At 36.8% G+C, this 17,506-nt stretch overlaps 1 protein-coding gene across 6 annotated transcripts in view; it reads right to left on the bottom strand.

Annotated features, from left to right (window-relative positions):
• mapk10.L (mitogen-activated protein kinase 10 L homeolog) overlaps positions 1 to 17,506 on the bottom strand; it is a 142,878-nt gene that overhangs the window by 118,030 nt on the left and 7,342 nt on the right. The window lies entirely within an intron of this gene.

Genomic DNA, 17,506 nt, shown 5'->3' with positions numbered 1-17,506 from the left:
TTGGGACTTTTAAGAAGAAAACCTTCACTTACTGGTTCCTCATTTGTGTAGACAGATGAAAATGTTCAGAATCTGCGCTTTTATTTTGTTTTCATCAACCAGCTGACCCCCCTCTGATAATAAGGGTCCCACCCCTTCCTGCTTCATTTTTTTACTATTAACATATTTAAAAAATTATTTTGGATTTTTTTTACTGCTTGCTGCAATATCCTTTTCTATATCAATTTTAGCTTGCTTTATAGCTTCTTTGCATGATTTATTGGCCTCCTTGTACCTTATAAATGATTTGGCTGTCCCAGCTAACTTGAAAGCCTTAAAAGCACGTCTTTTCTTACCCACCTCAACACCAACGCTTCTATTGAACCAAAAAGGTTTTGCTTTGCAACCACGTTCCTTGCTTACAAGTGGAATATACTGACAAGTATATTTATAAAAGCAGCATTTTAAAGACTTCCCATTTTTGTTCTGTGTTTAACCCCCGTGAAAAGCATTTCCCACTTAATATGATGCAGTGATGCCCTTATACTGTCAAAGTTTGTCTGAAATTTAGTGTTTTAGTTACTCCCTTATAGAATTGCTCCTGCAACAGAATCTCAAAGGAGACCACGTTATGATCACTATTCCCTAAATGCTCACCCACACAAATGTTAGAGATGAGTTCGGTATTATTAGTTATTACAAGGTCCAAAAGAGAGTTATTCCTAATAGGTTCTTGAACGAGCTGGGATGAAAAGCTGTCATTCAGCATATTTACAAACCTACTAGCTTTTTCTGTCTTAGCAACCCCATTAACCCAGTCAATGTCTGGATAATTGAAGTCACCCATAGCAACAACTTGACCCAGCTGTGAAGCCGCTTATCTGCAAGAGTAGCTGGGCTTCATACTCAACACTTATACGAGGTGGTTTATAGCATACACCAATGATAATTCTTTTTGTAACCTTTTGCCCAGTCAAAATCTCTATCCAGAGGGATTCTACACCCTCACCAGTGCCAGCTATGATTATTTCTTTAGTGCATGGCTTTAATTCAGTACATTTGCAGCCTGGTAGTGCTGTTAAAAATGTGTCCACTAGGGCTCCCAATTTTTTTAATTACTGTCACATGGGAGATTATTGCTCACATTCACATCAGGATTTCTTCCATTTACTTCTATAATTTCACTCGAACCTAAAGAAAATGAAAACTAAAGTTTAACTAAAGAAGTAGTTTAGAAATGTTGTACATTATGTTATTGGGCTTCGGTGCCAGCCTAAGGCAACCACAGCCCTGTAGCAGGGAAGATCTGTGCCTCCAAAGATGCCCCAGTAACTCCCCATCTTCTTTTCTGCTAATTCACTGCACATGTTCTGTGTTGCTGTCAGTTACTGAGTTTAGAGATCCGACTCACAATATATAGTACACATAGAATATAACTGCCACAATATAATGTTGATTAGTAATCAATACAGATAATTACTACATGTCAGCTCAGAAACCAGTGCAACTAGCATCAGCATTTAATAATCAGCCCTGTAGCATCATCTTATATTTCAGGCCAACCTCATTTTCTGCTTGATAATTTGCGAGCATCCCTAAGCTTAGCTTCTCAGCAGCTACTCAGAGCCCACTGAGCATGTGAGTGTCGCAGACACTTTTCAAATGTGACCCGCTGTGACAAGTTTGAAATCCTTAATCATTGCTGCTGTTGAGAAGAAGGAACTTTAGGCTGGTGCAATAAGCTCAGTATATAAAATATCCCATTTTTAGCCATATTAATTTTTAGGGTTTAGTTCTCCTTCAAAGGGGACCCAGTCGTGCAGCGTTTACTTGGATTAAGCAGCTGGGCCTATGATTAAGTATCCCAGTGATACGAAACGCGTCAGGCGAGAGAAGAGGTAGCTGCCCAGCCCCCCCAATTGTTGTGCCCTAGGCAGCTGCCTCTTCTGCAGCTTTTGAAATAAAAAAGAACAAAAGTGGCATAAAAGTGATACCTTTATTGGCTAACTAATATAATCATAGCAAGCTTTCAGAACATTTTAGTTCCTTTTTCAAGCTGATTACAATGAAGCGGTGTTCTTCGGTAAATATAGTGGATAATGTACCCCCTACTGTAATTTATAAAGATATTATGTTTATGAGGAGTTATGTGACCATATAAAAGCACGAGGCCGCAGGTCGAATTCTTTTAGACAGGTCACATAACTCCGAGGTGACTATTAATATCTTTATAAATTTTAAATCGGGGGTACATTATTCATTATAATCTATTATAATTTCACAGAGAGAAGAGAAGTTGTGGAGGGGTGTGCCTGTGTGAGTGCTGAGGAAGAGAAGACTCCTGCACAGACTGACTGAGGCTTACCACATGGTCATGGTGGGTGGCGGCACACTCCAGCAGGCAGTTTCTCGGTCAGAATCTCCTGAGCCGAGACCTCCACATTCTGTCTCCACACAGGGCAGGCACACAGTCCCACTCCAGCCAGCCAGCGAAGCCTCGGGAGGTGGGTGTGCCTGGGCAGCACAGCTGTAGTGACGTCCACACTCTGTCTGCTCACCCACCCAGTCTCAAAGACCGAAGAGTGACAGGGTGTGGAAGGGGCAGACAGAGTGGTTGGATGGGGAGTGGAAGAAGGAGAGAGACGCAGACTGAGCGAGATCAGAGGTGGAGGGGGGGAACAGAAGAGGGAGAGAGACGCTGAGGAAGGAAACTGCAGAGGGTGGGAGAGAAAGGAAAAACCGAGAGTGAAAAAAGGCAGAAAGACTGGGATAGAAGGCTCAAGTAAGCACACCACGTGAGGGAGGAAGTGCGGAAGTGACAAGTGAGGCGGACAAGCAGGGAGAAAAGCTGCAGGTAGCGTGCGTCAGTGACCACTGCTGACTCATTAAGATATAAACGACGCGTTCTGATGTCAGAACGCGCCTTTATAAGGATATCATTTACAGTCTGGTCCCATAGGGAAATGACCAGACTGTAGATTATATATATGTACAACATTCAGCTCATAGGTCAAATGACCAACAAAAAGGAATATCAATCTATGTGTAAGGTGTCAGTCATTTAGAGTGTATCTGCAAGAGACAAGAAGATAAGGTACAAGATAATGTGGGTCAAAGAGGCTGAGTATGAATTAGGGCTGAATTATTGGAGTGTAGAATAAAAGGAATGTCATATGATCTCTTAGTCCAGATCCACACATGTTTGTATTTCTGACCTGGTGCAGGCCTTTCTTAGTCCACAAAATTAGCCATAAATCCAAGACCCAATTTTAGTCCCTTTTCCAGAGAATTGAAAGTTTCCATTAATTTGTATTCCCACGCTTTACTTTCATTATCTGTTTTAAAATTGCCCTTAAGAACCAAAATTCTTAAATTCTTTATGGAGTGATGAGGGCCATTGAAATGGTTTCCTATTGCTGTCCCTCCCTCCTCCTCCAAGGCTAACTGCCCCCCCCGGGAAATTCCCCATTCTTTATACTTACCCCTCATCACAGATTCTGGCAGCGGACTTCACGGCATCCTTCTTCCTGGTCCTCTGCAATCTCCGTCAATTTTGGCGCATGCGCAGTTGCCGAAAACCGGCAAATTGCTCCAACTGTGCATGTATAAAGTATGGGGCATTTCCCGGGGGGGCAGTTAGCCTGGAGGGAGGGGGGTCTACGTGGGGTGGGGTGTACAGTGGTTTTTACTACAGGGTTTGCTGAATTCCTCTAATGTGTCCAGGGCAGATTTTACATTGTTTTTTGCCACAGGGGTATGTTCCATTTTTGACGGGGATGCTTCCCAAAATCCACAAAGAAGGTAACCCTGCATGACCTTTGGTATCTGGGATTGGCACTCTGACAGAAGGCATATCAGGATGGGTTGAGCAGATCTTAAAACCTGTTTTAAGGAGCACAACAAGCTATTTACAAAATACAACTGATCTGCTAAACAAACTTGCAGACATTGGACCACTTCCGGAGGGTACCATTTTGGCAACAATGGATGTGGAATCATTATATACAAACATTCCACACAAGGATGGTAAAGATGTATGAAAACATTTCTGGAAAAACATGACCTACCATCCCAAGCAGTTGTATAACTGATTGAGTTCACATTAACACATAACTGCAACACAAGTATTTCTGCAACGGATGGGAACCAGTATGGGTACACGCTTTGCACCCCAATATGCCAACTTCTTCATGGCAAAACTAGAAGAGGACTTCCTCTCCACCTGCAACACCAAGCCTTTGATATACCTCCGCTATATAGATGACATATTCATTATCTGAACAGATACTGAACAAGAACTTATTCAGCTTCACAAACAGTTTCAAGATTTACATCCAACTATCAATTTGAAACTGAGCTACTCCCCTACTCACAATAACTTTCTGGACACAATCATTCACATCAGGGAAAGTACTATTTAAACCATTATATCTAATGTATGACAGCTTTCACCCTGACCACACTAAAAACTCAATAATCTACATCCAGGCTTTACAATATAATTGTATATGTTTGGACACTGCTGACAGGAACCACCACCTCAAAACAGACTTCATCAACAGGCTACAACCCCACGATTGTAGATTAATACATTCATGCAGCCACCAGGATTCCCACCTACAGTATAAACAGAAACCTGAAATAAATCAGGTTCCCTTAGTGGTCACATACAATCCACAATTAAGGACCCTCAAAAAAATAGCCAGAGATCTACAAGGTACACTTCATTAGGACAAGAGGTTTAAAAGCATATCCCCAGAGCCACCACTCCTAGCATTCAGATAGCCTTCCAACCTAAAGTCACTAATAACAAGAAGTGCCTTATTGTGTCCCACCAAAAATGGAACATACTCCTGTGGCAAAAAACTATGTAAAACCTGCCCACGCCCACGAGGAATACAGCATCCATGTTCACAACAACTGTTCTTATTCCAATGTGGTGTACTTAATACAACGCACTAAATGCAAAACAGGGAGACTGTATATAGGAGAGCCTGGGCAAAGTCTGAGAAAGAGAGATATCACCTCTGATTCACTGTAACCAATAAAGAACTGGACACACCAATAGGAAATTATTTCAATGGCCCTCAATCATCAATTCATAAAGGATTTAAGAATTCTGGTTCTTAAGGGCAATTTTAAAACAGATAATGAAAGAAAAGTGTGGGAATACAAATTAATGAAAACTTTCAATTCTCTGGAGAAGGGTTTAAACCTGGGCCTTGAATTTATGGCTAATTATGTGGACTAAGAAAGGCCTGCACCAGGTCAGAAATACAAACATGTGTGGATCTGGACTAAGAGATCATATTGAATTCCTTTTATATTTCACTCCAGAAATTCAGCACTAATTTATACTTAGCCTGTTTGACCCACATTATTTTGAACTTTATCTACTTGTCTCTTGCAGATCCCCTTGTAAATTACTTTGGCACCTTACACATAGATTGATATTCATTTTTGTTGGTCATTTAACCTATGAGCTGAATATTGTATATATATAACACAGAACACCACAGCTTCATTGTAATCTGCTTGAAAATGAACTAAAATGTTCTGAAAGCTTGCTATGATTATATTAGTTTAAATAAAGGTATCACCTTTATGCCACTTTTGTTATTTTTCATTTCAAAAGGGTTGCCCTGTAACATATACCATTACTGAAAGGTTGACGTTCACCTAATTTTTTCGTTTTTCTGCAAGCAGGTCAAGACTTTTTAAAGATTTACTCTATGCCCATATGTTTGCTATCTATTATAGCAAACTTTGCTCTATTGCATAACTTGGTGGCAAGTGGAATGATGAGTCATAATCTATGTATTCAACTGGTCTTTATGTACTTTTTTTCTAATTAAATTAAGTCCTCTGGACTTCTTACTGCTTACCACCACCATACTAGGCTGAGCATCTGATATAATTAAGGGGCAGATTTATCAAGGGTTGAATAGTACATTCGAATTTTCGAAAATTCGCATATTTGGATTTTAATCCCCCTATTTGAATGTAAATTTGAATGTGAGATTTATCACATCTCGAAACAGTCCTAATTCGAAATTCGACATATAAAACCTGTCAAGTTAATTTACAAGTCAATAATTCTGTATTTCATATAAAGGTCAACCCAATATATATTTCTTTAAAAACTCCCAATAGATGGCACTTACTATGCTATTTGGTTGCTAAGCTCACTGACCCTGGCATTAAGATTTATGAAACAAGGTATTAAAGGTGTATCCATGTTGAAAAAAGGTTGACTGTAACAACAAAATGTGAAAAAACTTTAAAATGATTAGCGAATTTGTCCCATTTCACTTCACCAAAAATTCCAGAAACTGCTGTTTTTCATGTGACTTTTTTCATTAAATGCAGCTGTTACAACTGAGACAATAGTTGCTAATACTCCAGAGATGCTGCTGAGAAATGTATCAAATAAATTTAGCAAAATTGTAGCAGTGCAGAATCTGCACCTGAATTACTGAGCTGCCAGACTGAAACACCATAGACAGGAACCCTACGGGCAGAGACACATATGGAGTAGTGATATACGGGTTCGGCTTTTACATTCTAACTGGCGAGAAGGCAGTTCGGGGAGATTAGTTGCCTGAAGAAGAAGCGATTTGTCGCCAGGTGACTAATCTCCCTGAATCTCCATATATGTTTCTGCCCTAAACGTTAAACTTAGATTTTGGAAAAATGGTAAAAAATGGAAAGCAATTGAAAAAAGTCTATTTCTGGAGAACAATCTGAAAACAACTTAACTGAAAAAGTGTTTGGAAGGTGAACAACCCCTTTAAAGCTGATGTGCTTGTACACTTGATGCCTTAGATTCAGAAAATATTTTTGTAGGAAAAATGTAAATTAATGTTCCACAGTAACCAGCTGAGGGTGATATAGATTTCACAAGCTTTTGGGTAAAAGTAGGGATGGGTGTATGTATGGATGCTGGGTTTTCATTTGGAGGGGTTGAACTTGATGGACTTTGTCTTTTTTCAATTTAACTATGTAACTATGTAACTATGTAACCACATATAATAAGACACAAAGAAAGAAATATGGTCCAATAATAGGGTTTTTTTGTCTTCCGCATCAATTGAAGATCATAACATATTCAAGTTTTAGTTTGCACATACCTGCATGGAATGCATAGATTTGACAAATATTTTCTGGTGCTACACCTGATATTAATCTAATATTAAAGCGCATGTCATTTTCTTCCTGACCTGTTCTTTAACAATAAAGAATCCAATTGTTACTGAAAAAAAAGACATCAAAAGATACACATTGCAAGAATTTAGTAATTCCAAGAGTATGGTAAGGAAACATCTACATTTTGTATGCCTGACATGACTACATGGGGAAGCCCATTTATCAAAGATATGATTTTGAATTCATGTGAATTTTTTTAAATTCGAATATACTTACAATTCGACCGGGAGGTTATTTAAGAAAAAATTGAATGTCTAATATTCGATTTAATGGTTCTGACCAGAAAATTCAAAATTGTATTTGATTCATATTCGATTCATAAGAAACAAGTTTTTCACCCAGAAAAAAACTTAAATGTCAGGAAGTCTATTAACATCTCCAAATGGCTCAACGGACCTCTGCCATTGACTTTAAATGAACTCAGCAGGTTTTAGGTGGCGAATATTTGAATTAGGACTGTGTCCATGGTTGAGGTATGATAAGTGTCATATTCGAATTTACATTTAAATTGGGGCATTAAAATTCGGAAGTGTTAATTTTGACACTCGAAGATTCGAAGTTGAATTTATTATTCGACCTTTGATAAATCTGCGCCTATGTGTGTTAGCTTATTGTGTGAGCAGATGGGGACAAACAATATTCATGTAGTTTATTAGTCTGTCTTGCAGGTAGAATGCTTATATGGCTGATTAAGAAAGTAAACTGCACCAAAATTAAAATAAAACAGGTTTATGTAATGGGAACCAATTTTCACCTGATCAAGATACATATGTTTTATAGATTATTATATTCATAAAACAGCAGTACCATGGCATAACTAGAACAGCTGGAGAAAAAAGAATATGAGAAAGCAAAAACAACCAAACAAAGAAATGAACAAGCAGATGAATATAGATTATAAACATAAATGAGAAAGGGAATCAGGTAAGAAAGAGAGGGAGAGTGAATGGGAAATAGTACATAGTTATATTTGTTAGTACAGTAAACAAGTGATTATTCTGCTCTCAGTCACAAATTTGATTCACAAAAGTAATTCAAAAAAGACATCCAAGGAAATGGTCCAATCACAAGCAAGTGATCAAATTATAATGTATATATGTGGTAGGTATACTAACAATCCAGATATTTTAGAATTTCAGTTGTTCCCAGTCATGGCCTACAAAAGGCCACCTGCATTGTGAGACAAGTTTTTCTACACAATAAGGCACTAGATGTTCTGCTACAATTCATGTTTGCAGTGCAAATTTGTTATACAGGGCCATAATGTTATCAATAATACAGGCTTTGATATAAAGATATGAGAATATCACATGTGCTCTACCAACTTTTATTTATATGTGTTGGTGTGTTCCTTTTCGTTTTTTTTTTTTTTTACATGGGGTAGACAATTTAAGGATAGGCTCTCTCAGCATAGATATTCAATTAAGGGGTGGTTCCCCTTTGAGTTAACTTTTACTATGATGTAGAGAGTGATATTCTGAGACCATTTGCAATTGATTTTTGTTTTTTATTATTTGTTTGTTTTTGAGTTATTTAGCATTGTATTCAGCAGCTCTCCAGTTTGCAATTTCAGCAATCTAGTTGCTAGGGTCCAAATTACCATAGCAAACATGTATTGATTTGAATAAGGGACTGGAATATGAATAGAAGAGGAACTGAATAGAAAGATTAGTAATAAAAAGTAGCAATAATACATTTGTAGCTTTAAAGAGTCAGAAGAAAAAGGCAAATAATTAAAAAATCTATACAAAAGAAATAATGAAGACCAATTGTAAAGTTGCTTAAAATTAGCCAGTCTATAAGATACTTAAAGTTGACTTAAAGGTGAACCACTCCTTTAAGGTTAAACAGGTTCATTTAACTGTACCCAAACATTTTCACAAAGAAAGTAATTTACCAACACATATTAGATTTTTTTGTGTTAGAACAGGTTGAGACATGTATTTAATTAAGAAGAGAGAGATGTCTTTTGGATCAATAAACTTCAAACTCTGTGGCTAGCTTACCGACACGGCACCAGGCCCCCTAGCAAAAATATCTTTGAAGGGGCCTAGCACTGCTAAAACCTTCCTTGGCAGACACACAAACTTCCCCTTGCATGCACTGAAATTTTGCAACTTTCATTTGCAGGTAAATCCCCCCATTCTTGTGCACGCTGCCCAAACAGGGCACAACCCGGCACACAAATTCTTGTTAGTATTGTTGCTATAGAGGAGGCTTCCTCTATAGTTATGCCACTGTCTGTGGCCAAATGGACTCAATAAGGATTATAATCTATTTGCATATTTTAATGTTATAATCTATTTGCATACATTTATGTACTATTGATGATGCAAGCCGCTATAAGGGTTTTTGCATGGATGTGCTTTATTCTGTATATCCAAACTTTTAAACTCATTCCCCGCAAAACTTGTTTCGTATAAACAACAAACTTTATGACTAACTGGAGGTGCTCCATGTAGGCCCTGCTGCAAACCAAAAGCCTTCTTATACTCCAAAAAAAATAGAACATAGGCACACTCCACATACTGCTTCTGCAAACATTCTTTTGAAAAAAGCTTCTTTTATTTGTGAGATCCCAGCAAACGTTTTGGGGACGTGCCCCTTCATCCAGTGCTACTTACAAACTGTGCAAACAAAGATTTTTAAAGGGAGGTAAATCGCAAGCCCCACCTTCCTTAATTACAAAATTGACATCATCAAGTTAATTAACATAGATAAAAAAAATTTTTAAATTCATTATAAAAAAGGATCCATAATACCTTAATAAGGTGATTATTCAATATTATTGATAGTCCCTTGGTGCTCATATTCCATATAATCACGTGATCCCTTTATGATAAAACTGTAAAAAGAAGTATATGAAATTTTAAAAGTCAAAATTTAATAAAAATCTCAATGTTACAAAATCAGGCACAACACATATTCCCCCATTAATAGAAACAGGAATAGCTTAGATCCTCATTTAATCCCATGGGAGCTAGTGTGTTCAATTCTCTATCCACAGAACCTCTTGCTGTAACAATGTTCTATCCTGGTTGCCACCTCTAATGGGAAATTTAACTACCTGGAGTACCAAACACCTTAGTTGTTTGCTATTATGTCCATGGGTTTTAAAATGTCTACTAACTGGAGTGACATATTTCATTCTATCTAAATCACAGTTATCAATCGACCTTTTGTGTTCTCCAATACACACTCTGATCTGTCTCTTTGTCTTTCCAACATATGCTTTACCACAAGGGCATTTTAACATATATATTACACCCATAGTTGTACATGTGGCAAAATCTTTCAAATCAATCTCATACCCCTTGGAAGGATGGTTAAACTTATTACCCTTTATAACGCTACTACAGCATTGACATGTTATGTACCTTTTTGTGGTGTACCAAAAAATGTAGGTTGGCGACTACAACTCACTCCTATATCCGTTCTAGTGAGTTGATCTCCCAGATTTCTAGATCTTTTATACGAAAACAATGGTTTCTCCCTAAAGAGGGTCCCATAGTGTTTATCCTTCTCTAGAATTTCCCAGTGTCTCTATACAATAGATTTTATTCTATCAGAGTGTGCATTATATGTGGTGACAAATGGTAATCTCTTTTCCGTATTCCGTTTCTTTATATTTTCTGCGCTCCCCAAGAGATTTGCCCTTTCAACTTTCATCGCCTTCTGCATCTGTTTAACCAAAAAATCCCGTGCATACCCTCTGTCCTCAAATCTCTGTAACATCTCCATCATTCTCTTATAACACAAATGGTCATCTGAAACAATTCTCCTCACCCTTAGAAATTGACTGTAGGGAAGACCTTTACTCACACTTCTAGGGTGAAAACTAGAATTTAGCATCAAATTATTCCTGTCTGTTTCTTTACGAAATAAATTAGTTTTGAGTGTTCCATCACTTTTGGTCACCAATACATCCAAAAAACGAATGCTCTTATCATGAAATGTTAACGTAAATTTCAACGTGGGATGTAAAGTGTTAATGATTCTACTCATATCTGCCAACGTCTTTTTATCCCCATGCCAGGTAAAGAAAATATCATCCACATACCTATGGTCGTTTTTTATATATGGACTATATGCTTGTTCAAAAAATACCATGATCTCAATAAATGAAACAAAGATATTTGCATAACTTGGGGCGACATTACTACCCATACTTGTACCCTGTTTTTGTAGGAAGAATGTTTTATCGAATCTAAAATAGTTTTTGTTAATACTATCCGCAGTAGTTCTACCAGAAAAATGACCAACCTAGATTCATACCCATACTGATACAATGCTTCCTCAATATACATTATACCCTCATTATGTGGGATACTGGTATATAATGATTGAATATCTGCAGTACATAAAAAGGTACAAGTATGCAAATTTGATATCTCATTTACTTTGTTTAGAAAATCAGTTGTATCCTTAAGACAACATTTAATATCCTGTACCAAAGGTTGCAGATATTTATCCAAATATATACTTAAATGTTGCAGTAGTGACTCCACCCCCGATACTATTGGGCGTCCCGGTGGTTTATACAAGTTCTTATGTATCTTAGGTAGGAGGTAAAATACTGGCACAACTGGATGATCTGTAATTAAAAAGTCACGCACATTTTTATCAATTATGCCATTATCAAATGTCTCCCTTACATACAAATCTATTTCTTTTTTTATAGTATTCGTGGGATCATGTTCCAACTTGGTATAATGTACTATATAATTCAATTGCCTCATAGCCTCCTCCATATAATCTGATTTATTCATCACAACAATGGCACCCCCTTTGTCCGCCTTCTTTATAATCACATCTGTATTACTCTTTATCTCCTGGAGTGCCATATGTTCTTCTTTCGATAGGTTGTATAATTTTCTCGACAGGCATTTCCAATTAAGTGTTTCAGTGTCCTGTAAAACCATCTGTGTAAATACATTTAGATTTTCACTGGTAATCTCCGGATCAAATGAAGTATTCCTTTTCTTTATAACAGGTAAATTCAGCTCTATTCTTTTTGCATCCTTAAAATGCATTTTAAACCTGTTTGTCCTTATAAAGCGCATAAAGTCAATTAAGTCAAAGTCAAATTATTAACAAAAAACTATTTTAGATTCGATAAAACATTCTTCCTACAAAAACAGGGTACAAGTATGGGTAGTAATGTCGCCCCAAGTTATGCAAATATCTTTTATTGAGATCATGGTATTTTTTGAACAAGCATATAGTCCATATATAAAAAACGACCATAGGTATGTGGATGATATTTTCTTTACCTGGCATTGGGATAAAAAGACATTGGCAGATATGAGTAGAATCATTAACACTTTACATCCCACGTTGAAATTTACGTTAACATTTCATGATAAGAGCATTCGTTTTTTGGATGTATTGGTGACCAAAAGTGATGGAACACTCAAAACTAATTTATTTCGTAAAGAAACAGACAGGAATAATTTGATGCTAAATTCTAGTTTTCACCCTAGAAGTGTGAGTAAAGGTCTTCCCTTTTTTCAATTTTTAAGGGTGAGGAGAATTGTTTCAGATGACCATTTGTGTTATAAGAGAATAATGGAGATGTTACAGAGATTTGAGGACAGAGGGAATGCACGTGATTTTTTGGTTAAACACATGCAGAAGGCGATGAAAGTTGAAAGGGCAAATCTCTTGGGGAGCGCAGAAAATATAAAGAAACGGAATACGGAAAAGAGATTACCATTTGTCACCACATATAATGCACACTCTGATAGAATAAAATCTATTGTATAGAGACACTGGGAAATTCTAGAGAAGGATAAACACTATGGGACCCTCTTTAGGGAGAAACCATTGTTTTCGTATAAAAGAGCTAGAAATCTGGGAGATCAACTCACTAGAACGGATATAGGAGTGAGTTGTAGTCGCCAACCTACATTTTTTGGTACACCACAAAAAGGTACATACCCTTGCTTAACATGTCAATGCTGTAGTAGCGTTATAAAGGGTAATAAGTTTAACCATCCTTCTAAGGGGTATGAGATTGATTTGAAAGATTTTGCCACATGTACAACTATGGGTGTAATATATATGTTAAAATGCCCTTGTGGTAAAGCATATGTTGGAAAGACAAAGAGACAGATCAGAGTGTGTATTGGAGAACACAAAAGGTTGATTGATAACTGTGATTTAGAATAAAATATGTCACTCCAGTTAGTAGACATTTTAAAACCCATGGACATAATAGCAAACAACTAAGGTGGTTGGTACTCCAGGTAGTTAAATTTCCCATTAGAGGTGGCAACCAGGATAGAACATTGTTACAGCAAGAGGTTCTGTGGATAGAGAAATTGAACACACTAGCTCCCATGGGATTAAATGAGGATCTAAGATATTCCTGTTTCTATTAATGGGGGAATATGTGTTGTGCCTGATTTTGTAACATTTAGATTTTTATTACATTTTGACTTTTAAAATTTCATATACTTCTTTTTACAGTTTTATCACAAAGGGATCACGTGATTATATGGAATATGAGCACCATGGGACTATCAATAATATTGAAAAATCACCTTATTAAGGTATTATGGATCCTTTTTTATAATGAATTTAAAAATTTTTTTTACCAATGTTATTAATTTGATGATGTCAATTTTGTAATTAAGGAAGGTGGGGCTTGTGATTTACCTCCCTTTAAAAATCTTTATTCTGTATAAATTCATTTCCTTTGTAGCATGATAACTTTTGATCAGGTGATGGAGGTGTTTCATAAAATGTTTTGATTGTATTGTTTTACATGTGTAAAGAGCTTGGTAAAGAGTTTGAAAAAAAATCAAAATTCAAATTTTGAAATGTATCATGTAAAACCTGCCAAATTGGTGTTTTAGCCTATGGGGAGCTCCGACAAACAATTTGGAGTTGTTTGGTGGAGTTTTGAAAAAAAAAAAACTCGAATTCGATCAATATCAATTCAAATTTGGTTCGAGTTTGCAGGTGGATCCTATTCACCTGAATTTAAAATGCAAATTTTTTAATACATTTTGATTGGTCGTTTTTTTCGAATTTCGAGTGTATGAGTTTTTAGAAACTCCCATAAACTAGAAATTCGATCCTTGATAAATCTGCCCCTAAATTCGACCCTTGTTAAATCTGCCCCTAAATGTTTCTATACTTTTTAATTCTTAGATAGCTATTAGTCAGTTTTCTTTCGTGCAAAAGTGCCTGAGGAAATTTCTTTTGCATCAACAGGGTTAGGGATTGTATTAGACTAGCTTTAATGGTAAAGCAGAAGCAGAAACTAGAAACAAAAACACTTATGAAACTGCTATTCTCGCCCTGATGTTTATACCTCTGTGGCGGGTTTGCAATTGATATAACCCATTTACTTTGGCCTTTAGACTTTAGTGCTGTGATCTGAATGTGTAACTTACTTTAAATTGTATAGCAGCAAATGCAATTTCTGTAAAAAATCTGGCTAAAAAAGCAACAAATAAAGTTGGAAGCTCCATTCAAAGATAAATGGAGTGGTTGTCAAAACAAATATTGTTTTTCTTCATTAAAAGGATTCTGTCATGGTTGTTATGGTGTAGATTTATTACCAAACATCGCTGTGTTCATGAGAAATAATTCATTTTAGCATTTAAAATGTTATACTTTAACCTAAATGCATTTTTTTGTTGTAATATTGGTTTAGAGGCAGCCATCTCAGGTCATTGTGCTGTGCTTTCAGATGGAACCAGCACTATTCCAAGCAACTGCTTTCGAACAGCTATTGTTTCTCCTACTCAATGTTCTTTCCCAAGTTGCAGCTAGACTGTTCTCATAGCTACCTGTAAGTGAATCACATGTGCATTTTTAGCAGTGCAAACAATTTCATAGTTAATTTTGATCTCTACATTGTTGAAACCTTCTCTAGGCTTCAGGTAACCTGCTTTTTGGAAGAGTAAGGGGGACTGTGGTTTTAGGAACCATTTCCTCTCACTGTATTAAATGTATTTGGGGCCAAAGTTCCCACTAACTCTCACTGTATTTATATTTTGGGGCTAAAGTTCCCGCTAGCTCTCGCTGTATTAATACATATACTCAACTGTACAGGCCAATCCAGTTTAATGGCACAAGGGTGAATTTTTCCACAGTATATTGTAGAAGGCAGAGAAAATGCCTGACACCCCATGCCACTTCCTATTGTAAATTGAAGCTGCCTGACAAAGCTAGTACAGTTGGTTCTTCAAAATGTACAATGCACATTTTAAAGTAGAGACTCTAAGAGTTAAGTGTTTTGACATCACAGAGGTCCTTTGATTTACCCAGGCAGCTATTGTCCTTTTCCTGATTCTATTGTAATATGATCTAGTTCAAGGTTTGCCCAGTAGGTGGCAGTATAATTTTTGTAAAAGGCAAAGCACACATGCCCAGGGCTCTATTTCTGGGACCTACCTTGCAGGGAGGTGGGTACAGGGCTGGGTCTGAGCTTGTCACAGGCTCTGGTTAGGGACAGTTCTATTCAGTGATAGGAGTTTGTGTTATAGTTACTCTAGGAGCAAAGGTAGTGGCATTTCAGCTAATGAGCAGTTTTCTGGCTCCAACAAGGAGAGTAGTGAGCATCAGCACCCTTGTGGTGATCAAGCTGCCTGACAATGACACAAGTGGGTGTGCTCAGGAGCAGGGAAGTGCAAAGGAGCAAGATATCCTGTGGGATCCCTAGTGCTGGAGAAGATTCACCAATTCAGGCTGTACTATACTCATTAAAAGTGACTGAACTTAATGTATCTCAAAGTGTGAGGGTTTCCACTGACAGATCTGAATATGCTGAAAAGCTTACTATTTAAAGGAAAACTATACCCCCAAAATGAATACTTGAGCAGCAGATAGTTTATATCAAATTAAGTGACATATTAAAGAATCTTATCAAAGAATATATATTTACATAAATATTGTCCTTTTACATCTCTTGCCTTGAACCACCATTTTGTGAAAATACTACAACTCTAACTGTAACAGGAAGAAATGTGGAAGCAAAAGACAGAACACTGTTAATTAGCTCATGTGACCTAACAAGTATGGTTTGTTTGGTATGTTTGTGTGCACCGTGAATCATGCGATCCCAGGGCATTGCCCTTATTTTTTAAAATGGCAGTTTTCTATTTATGATTACCCAGTGGCACATACTACTAAAAAAGTATATTATTGTGAAAATGGTTTATTTACATGAAGCATGGTTTTACATATGAGCTGTTTTATGCAATATATTTATATGGAGACCTACATTGAGAGGTATAGTTTTCCTTTAACCACTGTGGTACTGCTAAATAGTGATGGGCGAATTTCGCGAAACGGCGAAAAATCTCTTTTTTTACGCCGGCGCCTGTTTTTGACGCCGGCGCCCGTTTTTTTGACGCCGAAGCCCGTTTTTTCCAAAAAAAAAATTTGGCGCCGGCGAATTTTTGCAGCGAATTTTCGCGGGCGTTTCGCGAATTTATTCACTGGCGGCGAATCGCGCAAATTCACCCATCACTACTGCTAAACTGCCTGTTGTTCACTAAAGAAGTTCATCTGGTTTGAAGCAGCAACTAGACTGGTTGAGATGCTCACCAAGAAACAAGTCAGTATCCACCTAAGTGTAAAGTGCTTAAAGGGCAATTGCACACTGCTGGGAGATGCAGGGAGTTACTGCCACTGGGAGAACATGGTACATTTTATTACATAACCCCATAAGGGTGTTTTAGAAAGAGACAACTTTCAATATTGTCTATAGTATGGTGTTTTGTAGCTGGAAAGTAGAACCATGTGTAATAGACCATAATGTTTGAAAGATAAAACACCTATTGATCATTAATACATCCATTAACAATACATCCATTATTTATGAAGGAACCCTAAAATGTATGCAATTATGTATTTTGGATTAATAAAGCACCATCATTGCTTTTATGTGTATGATTCTGTTCAGCTGTTAACACTGTTTTACATCCTTAACATTACAATGTATAATTAAATATTTGACAAATTCAGTGCTTGATAAAATGATGATAACATTATTTGGTATGGTCATGTCTTTCCTCTCATGCATATTCAATCGAAATAAATAATTTAATATTTTGCTACAATTACCAGAGTTCTTCTACCCATTATTTTTTCTTTAAAGCTTTGTCTTTGTATTTTATTGTATATTTATAGAAAAATAAGGGTAAATGAAACAGAAGGCAATTAAACCTTGGATTTATTTATTAATTTATTTTTATTACCCCAACCCCAGCATTTTGCATCTGTGGAACCAACAGCCATTTCCAGTCTTCAAAAACATAGGTAAATATAATTGTTTGATGTTTTAGCAAGTAAATATCTTTTA

This window comes from Xenopus laevis, chromosome 1L, assembly GCF_017654675.1.
Source record: "Xenopus laevis strain J_2021 chromosome 1L, Xenopus_laevis_v10.1, whole genome shotgun sequence".
Classification (NCBI taxonomy): domain Eukaryota; kingdom Metazoa; phylum Chordata; class Amphibia; order Anura; family Pipidae; genus Xenopus; species Xenopus laevis.
This window is presented reverse-complemented; position numbering and strand designations above follow the sequence as displayed.